The sequence below is a fragment of the Malania oleifera genome, chromosome 2, assembly GCF_029873635.1.
Source record: "Malania oleifera isolate guangnan ecotype guangnan chromosome 2, ASM2987363v1, whole genome shotgun sequence".
NCBI lineage: Eukaryota > Viridiplantae > Streptophyta > Magnoliopsida > Santalales > Ximeniaceae > Malania > Malania oleifera.
The window spans coordinates 96,712,501-96,725,531 of NC_080418.1; positions in this window are offsets into that span (position 1 = coordinate 96,712,501).

The following is a 13,031-nucleotide window of genomic DNA, read 5'->3' on the forward strand; positions in this document are numbered from 1 at the left end:
TCAGGCTGTACCCATTTTACTCTGATGCGTTTGTCATCATCAAAAAGGGGAAGATTGTTGACTTTTTAAGTCTGATCCTTGGTTTTGATAATGACAAACCATAAGTTACTTATGTGTGTTTCTAGTGGTTGAACATGTTATAATTTAATACACATATAAGAGGTCTGAGATGGAAGCCAAACAAAGCTTAAAGAACACATTATTTGGCATATTCCATGAAGACGGAAGAGCAAAAAAAGAAGAAGAAGAAGAAGACATGTTTTCAGTTGTATATGCATCTAATTTTTCTATTTTGGTATGCAATAACTGCATACATCTTGCATGATATGTCTTAGTGCTAAAAAAAAATCATAGATGGACCTTAGGGCTTACTCCGGTGGACCTTCGGTCGACCGACGCCGGGTTTTTTAGGGTAAATTAAAATGCCTAGACCTTAGAGAGACCATAGGACCCTGCACTTCATTTAAGGAAAATAACAAGGATAAAATATAACCTAGGTTGAAAATTGAAAGGGATTCGGGCGATTGAACCAGGTAAGTCAAATTGCCTCAGTCGACCGAACTATTAACTTGTCAAATAGTTGACTTGACTTTGGACAACCAAACTTAAATGACTATAGCGTCTTCGGTCAACCGAACTTGTACCCTGTCCTTTTCCATCAACTTGGGCATCCAAATGTTTACGCTCAAAATACCTTTGGGCAACCGCACATGCAAGTTCGGTAGACCAAACTTAAGGATGGCCAACCAAATCTCAGACATTTTGAAAATCACTGACTTCAGCCACCCGAACCAGTTTTCAGGCACCCGAAGTTCAAAATTGCCTTTTTCTCATGTGTCTGTTCGGGCGATCAAACCTATGGCTCGATCGACCGAAACTATCGAGTTGGGGTAATTTTAAATGCTAAAATGGATTTAAAATTTAATTAAACTTTTATAATAATACCCATCGTATCCCCAACGGTCAAAAAATTCTCAAATTCTATATATACCCCTTCACAAGCCAAGATTAGCAACTTTGATTAGCTTAACTTTTCTCTCAAATCATTTTCCTAATCGAAGTTCCCTCACATATTCTTTTACTTGAAAAATCATTTTGGGGTCAAAATTTTCATACTCTCCAAACACTCTCTTTCATTTACTCTTGAGAATCATTTTTACAAGAAAGTATTATTTAGGCATTTTGTTTACATTCAAACCTTAGGTTCTCCTATGTTTAATTGAAAATATTTTTCGAAGAAATATTTGGTTTATGGTTTAAATCTTTGAGGTGCACATCATACATATTATATTCAAAGATTACAAAAATTATTTTGAAAGCATCCTTACTCCTTGAGCATTATTTCATATCACTGAAGTGTGTATTTTTATGAGCTTAATTTGTACATCCATGCTTGTATTTTTCAGAAGCATTTTCATGTACAAAAATGTTTTTATTATACCAATTGTGCTCATCCTATTAATTGAACTGGGAAGTCTTAACCTCGTAAGTGAGACAGGTTCGGTTTAGCTCGGAAATTGAATTAGGGAGTCTCAACCCCGTAAGTAAGACCGGTTCGGTTCAACCCGAAAATTGAACTGGGGTTTTCCTTGCCTTATAAGGAGAGGATGTAAGTAGCTTCTGCTCTGCTCGGTTAAGTGAGTAGGGATAGTGTAATCCTTGAGGGGTATGCCCAAGGCAGGGACGTAAGCTAGTTTGGCCGAACCTCAATAACAAATATCGTGTGTTCCTCTCTCCCCATCTCATTTACTTTCCGCACTGTAATTTCAATGTGTATGTTTTTCCATTTAAAGTTATAATTATTTGCATGCACACATTCATTTAAATGAGATATGTTGCACGTGTAGCTTTGCACTCACAGTTTTATTATTTGCATACACGTTTATATTATGAATGGGATATGATTTGTAGTGAATCGGCGAAATGTTTAAATTAGCCAAAAAAAATTTAAAACCCAATTTACCTCCCTTCTTGGGAATACACCAATTCCAACAAAGTATATTTCTAATTGATTTGAGAAATTATTTGTCATTTTAGAGTCGTAGTTTTCTAAGTTAAGTAGCTCCCCCTCAGTTTATGCACTCAATCATATTTCTAGGTGGCATCTGTACTGTGCATTAGGCCTATTCATGTTTAATCTGTATAAATCTATCCTTCTGACGAGGTTTTGTGAATATGTCAGCTCACTGTTCATTAGTGCACACGAACTCAAGTGCCACATCCCCCTTTTGCACATGACCCCGAATAAAATGATGTCTAATTTCAATGAGTTTGGTTCGTGAATGTGAGATGAGATTCTTGGAGATATTGATTGCACTAGTGTTATCACATTTGATTGGAATCGTGTCATAGTGCAAACTAAAATCCATAAGTTGTTGCTTCATATAAAGCGTTTGAGCACAACAACTTCCAGCTGCAATATATTCAACTTCGGCTGTGGATAAGGCAACTGAGTTTTATTTCTTAGAGAACCAAGAAACCAGAGATTGTCTTAAGTAATGACAAGTGTCACTAGTGCTCTTTCAATCTACTTTACTACCGGCAAAGTCAACATCCGTGTAACTAACAATCTCAAATGAAGTATGCTTAGGGTACCACAATCCTAACTCGATAGTCCCAACAAGGTACCTAAATATCCTCTTAACTGCTAACAAGTGAGACTCCTTAGGTGCAACCTGAAATCTAGCACACATACAAACACTAAACATAATATCAGGCCTACTAGCTGTAAAGTACAAGAGACTACCAATCATCCCATGATAGAGTTTGACATCAACAGGAGTATCTTGCTCATCTTTGTCAAGTTTAGTGGAAGAACCCATAGGAGTTCCTAGAATTTTACCATCTTCCATATTAAATTTCTTGAGCAAGTCCCTAATATATTTTGATTGGCATATGAAAGTCCCATGTTTAGCTTGTTTAATCTAGAGTCCTAGAAAGAAGCTTAGTTCACCCATCATGCTCATTTCAAATTCGTTTTGCATGCATTTGACAAACTCATTGCACAATTCATCATTTGTAGCTCCAAAGATAATATCATCAACATATATTTGTACAAGGAGCATGTGATCATTTTTAGATTTAATGAAGAGTGTAGTGTCAATTTTGCCTCTGGTAAATCCATTTTCTAGAAAAAAAAAAAAAAACCACTAAACCTCTCACACCAAGCTTTAGGAGTTTGTTTCAATCTATACAAGGCTTTAGACAATTGATATACATGATTAGGATACTTATGATTTTTAAATCCTGGTAATCGTTCTACATAGACCTCCTCATTTATATAGCCATTTAAAAAGACGCTTTTAACATCCATTTAATACAATTTAAGATCCTTAAAAGCGTATGCAAGTAACATGTGAATGACTTCCATCCTAGCCACGGGAGCATAAGTTTCCTCGAAGTTTATTCCTTCCTCCTGATTATACCCCTGGGCTACTAATCTAACTTTGTTTCTAGCCACTACTCCATTTTCATCCTTTTTGATTCTATAAACCCATTTGGTTCCAATAATAGTGTGATCATTAGGTCTAGAAACTAGGGTCCAAACTTTACTTCTTTCAAATTGATTTAGCTCTTCCTACGTAAATAGTACCCGTGATTCATCCTCTATGACTTCATTAATATTTTTAGGTTCTTCCTCAGATAAAAATGCAAAGTGACTAACCAGGTTTCTTAAGGAAGAACGTGTAGCAACACCACATGAGGGTTCACCTATGATTTGTTCTAAAAGATGGTTCCTAATAAATTTCAAGCCTCTAGGTAGTTCTTGAACCTCATTTTCAACTTTGTTATCCTCAATTGATCTATCATTAATCTCTGAATTTTTATCTACATTATTTTCAATGGAGAGCTTCTCTAATCCTGTTCTAATTTCAATATCATCTTCATCATCTCTTTTGGAAAAAAGGATTAGACTCATCAAAGACAACATGGATGGACTCAAGAACAGCTGAGGTTCTTTGATTAAATACCTTGTAAGCCTTGCTGTCAAGTGAGTAACCTAGAAAAATTCCTTCATCAAATTTCAAGTCAAACTTTCCTAGGTGCTCGTTTTCCCTAAGCACAAAGCATTTATAGCCAAAGACATGAAAATAATAGATATTTGGTCTATAACCATTCCATAATTCATAGGGAGTTTTATTAAGAGAGGGTCTAATTAAGACTTTGTTCATTACATAGCAAGCAGTGTTCACTACTTCGACTCAAAAATATTTGGGTAATTTATGTTCATTAAGCATTGTTCTACCCATTTCTTGGAAGGACATATTCTTTCTTTCAACAACACCGTTTTGCTATGGGGTCCTAGGTGCAGAGAAATTATGAGATATACCCTCTAGGTCACAATAGTTCTCTATGCCTTCATTTTTAAATTCTGATCCCCTATCACTTTTAATGTGTGTTGTTTTGTACCTCTCTTCATTTTGTATTCTTCTACAAAGTCTAGTAAATTGTTTGCATGATTCATCTTTATGTGCAAGCAATAGTACCCATGTGAACCTAGAATAGTCATCTACAATTACAAATGCATATAATTTTCCTCCTAGACTATGAACTTAGTTAGGACTGAATAAGTCTAAGTGCAACATTTGAAGTGGCCTAGTAGTAGATATGATTTTCTTTGTCTTAAAACTAGATCTCATTTGACATGCATCACAAATTTTATTTTTCACAAAAGGTATTTTTGGTAAGCCTTTAACAAGATCCTTTTTCACAAGTTTTGATAGAAGATCCATACTAGCATGCTCAAGACGCCTATGCCACAACCAACTTCTTTCATTTATAGTAGAAAAACATATTACATGTTGTGAAGCTAAGTTATCAAAACTAGTGGTGTAAACATTTTTGTGACGATTAGTAGTAAAAAGAATTTTGTTATCAGATTTATTTTCAACAATGCATTTGTCATTTTCAAAGGACACTTTATAACCTTTATCACACAGTTGACTTATACTTATTAGGTTATGTTTTAAACCATCAACTAATAAGACATTATCAATGACAAGGGAAGGTTCCTTACCAACCTTACCTACTCCGATGATTTTGCCTTTTGCGTTGTCCCCAAAAGTCACAAACCCTCCTTCCGTGGGAGCAATGGACACAAACTTGGCCTTGTCGCTAGTCATATGTCATGAACAACCATTATCCATATACTACTTGTCCTTAGATGAGGACGACCTTAAGCACATCTGCAAAAATATTTAAGTAACTGATACTGGTCCCCAAATTCTGTTGGGTCCAAAGGTGCTTGATTCACCTTTGACTCTCCATACTTTCTTAATTTTCATATTTCTATTTTTAAATGGATAGTCAAATTGAATATGACCATTCTATTTGCATTTAAAACATGTCATTTGACTGAAAAATTCTTTTGGTGGAATGTGAGTTTTTGATTTACAAGTAAAATGTCCCAAATAAAGATCATTTCGTCTTATGTTTTGAATTCCATTAAAACTAAGACCTTCTTTACCAAGCAAATTTCTTTGAAGCCCCAAGAAGTTTTTCAAAATTGTTTTGACCCTCTGTAAATTTATAGATAATTTTGGAGCTATCCTCCAATTTTTTTTCAAGCTCAACAATTTTCAAATCCTTTTCTTTAAGAGATGCAACATGGGACTTCTTTCCAATTTCAAAAAGTTTTGACCAATTTTCACATTTGTTTTTCAAAGCATCATTTTCCTTGGTCATCTTATTTAACAATTTAAAGACACAAATATATTCATACTGCAGTTCTTTATATGTAGGCATGCTATCAGAATCAGAATCATCACTAGAATAGTAAGAAGATAAAGAACAAGATGATAGTACCTCATCATTGTGTGCCATCAAGCACAAGTTAGCAACCTCAGAGTCACTAGAGTCCATGTCTGAATCACTGCTATTAAGTTTGTCCCATGATGTGGCGACTTTCATTACTTTCTTCTTTTATGTTGCGACTTTCATTGCTTTCTTCTTTTTCTTTAATTCCTTTTTCAATAATGGGCAGTCTGGTTTGATATGCTCGACTTTGTTATAGTTGTAGCATGTGAGAGCATTTGATTTTTCTTTTCTTTTGCTTGACTCTCCTTTTTTAGATGCTGAGTCCTGGAACCTTCTAGATGATCTGCTATTTTTTTCTAAAGAACCTACTAAATTTTCGAGTAAGCATAGCCATATTTTCTCCTGACTTTGGTTCATTACATTCACTATAAGTGTTAATGGATGTTTTCAAAGCAGTTACTTTCTTTACTCTATTTTGCTCATTCAATCTCTCATTAATAGCCATCTCATATGTGATAAGTGACCCTATTAGTTCATTTATAGTCATTGCCTTTAAGTCTCTACCCTCAGCTATAGATGTAGCCTTTACTTTCCAAACAGATGGCAATCCCCTAAGAATTTTCCTAATCATTTCATGTGTGGGATATGTTTGGCCTAAAACATGTAATGAGTTAGTGATGTGAGTGAAACGAGTGTATATGCTTTGTAGGGATTCACTAGAGTTCATTCTGAATGCCTCATACTTACTAGTTAACTTGTCAATTCTACTATCCTTAACATCTTTAGTGCCCTCATAAGTAATCTCTAGTTTATCCTATATTTCCTTAGGTGTTGTGCATGTCATAACCCTGTTGAATTCATTTGCATCAAGTGCACAATATAAATTATTCATAGCAGTTGCATTTACATTTATTGCTTTTATGTCATCATCAGTGTCCTCTACAGTTTTCATGGGAATGTCATTTCCTCTAGAAACCACTATCCACACCTTCCAATCAATGTTTTGAAGGTAAATGTGCATCCTTTATTTCCAGAAAGTGTAGTTCACACCACTAAAAATAGGAGGACGTGTGGATGAGTGTCCCTCAGCAAAAGGGGTTACACTAACATGAGCCATTATGATTTTTTTTGCAGAAAAAACGATTAAGTATAAGCAACTTGGCTCTAATACCAATTGTTGACTTTAGTGTAAACCCAAAAGCGGGGGTGAATTGGACATTTAAAATTTTTCTGTCTAGGTCAAGTATACAACAATAGTATTTCACAAACCTAGAGTCAATCTAGTGCAAGACTGACAGATGCAAATACAATTAACTTACTCCAGATAAATCTAAACAAGCAAGCACAATATAGCAATGCAGGTAAATTAAAAATGACACCAGATGTGTTATCAAGATTCAACAAATGTGCCTACGTCCTTGCCTTTAGTTCGCAAGCCCAAGGATTTCACTAAAGCTCACTTGCAGGTGGAGGGACACCGAATACAACACTTTTTCCTTGCTGGGCAAGGGAAACCCCAGGTTAGATTAACAGGGCTGACCCCAACCTTTACAAATAATCCTTATGGGCAAGATCAACACCCCCTCAGGCCACGCCTAAAATACAACACATAGGCAATACAAATTTGTGTACAATATCAATGCTTCTCCAATAAGCAAGTACGTACCAATACAATCAATACACTTCAATATGATAGGAGTTATAAGCTCAATGAAGTTTAATATAACTACTCTCAAGATAATGTCAATATATCTAGTAATATGTGAGAGTGTGTTGTGAATGAATCTTTGAGTCAAGATATGTATGTATGTATCAATCGCAAGTTGCAAACTCAAAGATATCAAGAGCACAAGAAAATATCTCAAAAATAATTTTTCAAACAAGTACGAGAGATATTCAGATTTAGCTTGTTAAAAATGTTTTTCACAATATCATAATACAAGTCCTTGAATCTTGCAACAAGAATGCAAGACTCACAAGCCTTAGAGAGGTTTTCCAAAGAAGACTTATGAATTAAATCACAAGGGAAAACTCAAGCTTACTCTCAATAAAAGAATATAAGAGTGTAAGCTTATAGTAGCAGTATGGATGATCTCAAGATACTCTCACCAAAGGAATTTTTGCAAAAGGAATGTGCAAGAGTGGAGTTTTTAAGCTTGTAAGGGAAAAAGTGGCTTAAGAAATTTCAAAAATATTTTGCTAATTATATTTTCTAATCTAATGCTAATCATAACAAATGAAGGAGCATACATAGACACTCCAAAAATTATAATCCTTTGGGACTCAATAGGTATTTTTGAAAATGTTAAATTAGGTTTAATAAAAAATAACCCAATTTACCCTCAGTAAAAATCTCGCAACCCAAGAGGTTTGGTCGACCATATTCAAGGTTTGGTTGACCATATTATTAAGTTCAATCGACCGTGGTAATTTTGAACTAGGGATTCGGTCGACCATCTCAAGGCGATTTTGAACCCTTTTGTGGGTTCAGTCGATCAAAGCTAAGGTTCAGTTGACTGTTCATGTGGTTTGGTCGAATGATGTCAAAATGAACTACACATTTGGTTGGCTAAACAGTTAGGGGTCAGACACATGTTAGTTCGGTCGACCTAAAATGATATGTTCATTTTAGAACGATTGACCGCATGAAGTCAAAATGTGGACTTATGAATGGTTTGGTCAACCATGGCATTTATACTGCTACAGGTTCGGTCGACCATGGCTAAGTCTTCTCAACCAACAAAGATTTGGTCGATCCAGTTGAGTATAACTAGGTGGGTTCTGTAGTGACCTGGAGAAATTATGGTATTTAAATAATGAAAGAAGGGCGGGGGGGAAAGGAAATTTAATTTTAATATTTTAAACAGCGTCTCATCGACGAACACAGAGGATTCATCAACAAAAACACATGTGGGGTTCGTCGACGGGGACATGTCTCGTCGACGAGAAGATACCAAGAGGATTTTTCCATAGTTCTGAATCTCGTTGACGAGGGGTGAGCATTCATCAACGAATTTCCTTCTTGACCTCGTCGACGACGTGATGCGGCTCGTCAACGAAGGCCAGTGTATAAATAGGCCTAAACTTCATTTTTGGTTGAAAAATCACGCACAAACCTCTCCTTCTCTCTCCTCTTCGGTTTCCCACCCTTCTCTCTAAGTTTCTGGGTTTGTCTTTCACCAGATCGATAATCCAAAGCCACCACGACACTCCTGAGAAAGTTCTCTACAAGTCTGCTAGAGTGGATCGTTGGTGGGACTAGCTTGGTTTCCATCCTAAGTTTAGGGTAAGACATTTTATTCGGTATTTGACTTTCCTGTAGTTGTAGAAATTATAGTAGTCAAGAAAATACTAAAGTTTTGTTATGGAAGATGTTGATTTCAGAATGTTGAATGGGGAACCCTGCGAGTGCGGGATGGTATATTTTAAGGGCTCTTCAGGAATCAGGTAAGGGAATAAATTAAGCTAGTTGTTTTAATGAAAATGTATGTATAATTTTACAGCATTTAATTTAAGGAATATATATATATATATATATATATATATATTAGCATTATGTTTGGGAAAATACTGATGTAAATGATGATATGTTCTAAATATGTGCAATACCCATTTTGTGTGGCATGAGTAGAATTTATTATGAATTACTATTTTCTGGGAAAAGGTTAAATGATACAAAGTTTTACTATGATATACCAACGTACGGACCGAGAGTTGTTATATGATATATTGGTGTATGGGCCGAGAGTTTTTATATGATATACCGGTGTACGAGCCGAGGGTTTTTCTTGATATGATATGCCGACGTACGGGCCGAGCCTTTTATCTGATATGTAATATGGTGTACGGGCCGTGATTAATGAAAATACGAAATGCCTGTGTAAGGGCCAAAGATTTTCATATTATGTTATGAAATGATATGATGATATTGACTTGACAATTATTATAATGAAATAGTCATGTATCACAATTTGAAAATATGTTATATGTTATTAGAACCTGGTTGACTTGGTTTAGACTTACACGAGCACGATACCATAGCTATATGATCACGATTATGATATTGTTAGTGCTACCGCTAGTCATACGGGGCAGCGAGAGAATGGCAGTCAATGTGGTTTATTGTAGTGTTGGCACCCCTAGTGTAAGGACCAGTAGAGGCAGACCCATCGTACTTATAGATTTTTGCTTTTGATTCGGTAGTGGTTAGCCAGCCATTGTCGGATCCCACCTTCGGGCCGCATAACTCAATCATGTGGGGGTAAGACATGACACTAGCCAGCTAACCTTCCAAGGTGTTTTTGTATTATTATTATTATTATTATATGAGATGAATTATGTTTATGAAATTCTGTATGTTCCACCATGATATGATTATATACATGTTTTTCCCAGATATGATACAGACAGTTTCACCAAATATGTTTTATAACACGGAAATACTCATGTTGCCACACATTGGTATTAGTTTATCTTCCATTATTGAGAGGTGTCTCACCCCAAATTATATGAACATTTTAGGAGTCCATGATAGAAGAGTGGATAAAGCTCCGCAGCGCTAGTGTTCGATAGTCCTACCTTACTTGAAGGGTAAGTACTTGTTAGGGTCAGACAAATTTTTGGATAGCGACCCTAGGACTATTTTGGATATTTTTGTGATGTGTATATTTATATGATGGTTGTAGTAAACTCTGGTATTGGGTTGTATGGTAATATGATTGTATATGATTTCACGTTTCTTGCTGCTTAGGTAATGGTGATTAATTATGGGTTACCCCTGATACCCTTGGGTCCAGGTGGATTATGGTTTATAAGGGTATTATTATTATGGAAAAAAAAAAATCTATATGATAATTAAGCAGGTCGTTACAGGTTCGGTTGACTCGGGCCCTTTCAAAGATTACTTTAGGTTTTGATTTTTATTAGAATTCACCCCTGTTACTAATGGTATAACTTTTAAGCTATATGGGATTTTTCATGAAGTGTTTATGGGGGCCTAAAGTCAATCTATGGTCATTAAGCTTATTAACTCTATCATGCATGCGATGCATTAATTATTATAGACTATATTACAAACCCAAATGAATTAAACAACAAATACAAATGAAAATATTTGGTCTTCACTTCCTTTACTTCTCCAAACGCAACCATATGATCTTAGCATTGAGTTCTTTATGTCCTTGTTTGAATTTATGCCATTTCATGCTAAGAATGGTCTTACACACAAACTCAGGACACAGGTAAGATACAAAGATATTTGTCATTATAAAAACGGGATATGACCTATAAGGTCAACAATTTTGGATCCTAAGGTCATTCTACGGTCTTTGTTGAGCATCAAATCACATTATGCAAGATATGCAATATTACAGACCAAACTTAATGCATTACAATTTCAACAAAAATATTTTCAATCTTTGCTCTTCATTTTGCCATGGCGCAAGCCAAGTGATGTTAACTTTTAGTCCCTCATGGCTTCCATTGAACCTCAACTCTTCGTGCTTTTTAATAGAAATTTTTGTTCAAACACTAAATGCACAAGTGAGAACTGAAATTTTTGTTCAAACACTAAATGCACAAGTGAGATACTTTGGATTTGTCATAATCAAAATGGGATAGTACTCATAAAGTCAACATGGAGATAACATGGGGGTAGAATAATGACTCAATATGTTAATCTATAAGATTATGTGCCCTAACATCTTCCCTACAGGTACTTCTATTATAAATATTATTATTGAGTAGGAATATAATGTTGCCTCCTTATCAAAAAATATTCGTAGACATTTTTTCTATCATATGTGTTGTGATGCTTATTTGCTATTGATGTTATCGCATGATGGATATCTATGTTGGATGTGACTCTTGCCCTCTTGTGTTGCGGAATTAAGGTGACATTGTGTAATGGTCTCAGTCCAATAGTGATGAGGTATTGCTAATTTTGACCTATTGGCCTCCTAGTTTTGTCTTATAAAGGCACCTTACATAAATGGATTCAGAACCAACCTTAAAAGCCCAAAATTTGTTAGCACCGGAAGAGTCCATGGGTGGACTTGATATACATGGGTGAACACCAACTTGACCCAAAAGCTTAAGCCTATTGGGTTTTGGGCTTGACCACGTATATAAGCACCCATCATCCACTTAAATTTTCCAATGTGAGACAAACTCACAAGTGAAATTCTCAACAATCTCCCTCTCACTTGTGAGTTCCAACTGCTCCCCCTTGAATAGAAATTGTTTCCTTTATGGGAGTAACCCTAATTCCTCAATAGTTGTCAAATGGGTCTTACCACTAACGCCTTATGTGCTTCGGATTGCATTCCACATGCCTTTGAAACAATCCTACCTCCCATGTCTTAACCCTATTCAGATCCATCCCAGACCTAGATGATCCTTATTGGCCTCAATCACACACTTGGTCCTCTAACTGTTAGCACGTTAGGAGAATTAGTTTCACATCTCAACTTTTTACGATGTCGCTCGCCCAGAGTTACAAACATTCGGCTCTGATACCACTTGTTAACATTGAGAAAGTCTATGGATGAGTTTGATACACATGGGTAAACACCAACTTGACCTAAAAGTTTAAGCCTATTGGATCTTGGGCTCAACCACGTACATAAGCACCCATCATCCACTCAAAATTTCCAATGTGGGACAAACTCGCAAGTGGAATTCTAAAAAAAAATCTTCGTTAGTACATATCCAATGTGAGACCATAACATGCTCTCCCATATAATCTCTCACACCCTTGTTAGAGTGGCTCATGCTTTTATATAGGATCCACCCACATGATAGTACTTGTAAGGTGTCTTTAATACTAAACGTAATTGTCCTAGTCCAATATCGGTGAAATATTGTTCGCGTTGACCCACTGGTTTCGCAATTTTATCCTACAAAAAAAACCTTACATAGTTGGAACTCAAATCATCCTTATAAGCCCAATATTTCTTTAGTGCACATATGATGTGGGACTATGATATGCTCTCCCATTTGATTTCGAACGCCCTTGTCATAGTGACTCACACCTTTTTATAGGATCGACCTACATGATAGCACCCCCAAGATGACTCTGACACCAAATATAACAGTCTTAGTCCAACTTCGATAAGGTCTGTTTGCTTTTACCCAAGGACCTCATGGTTTTGTCCTATAAAGACACTTCATAGAGTTGGAGCCAAAACCATCCTTATAAATATAGATTCTCTAGTAAGCATCCAATGTGGGATCGTGACACTAAGAATAAACAATTTCGTTTGGGCTTTTAAGTA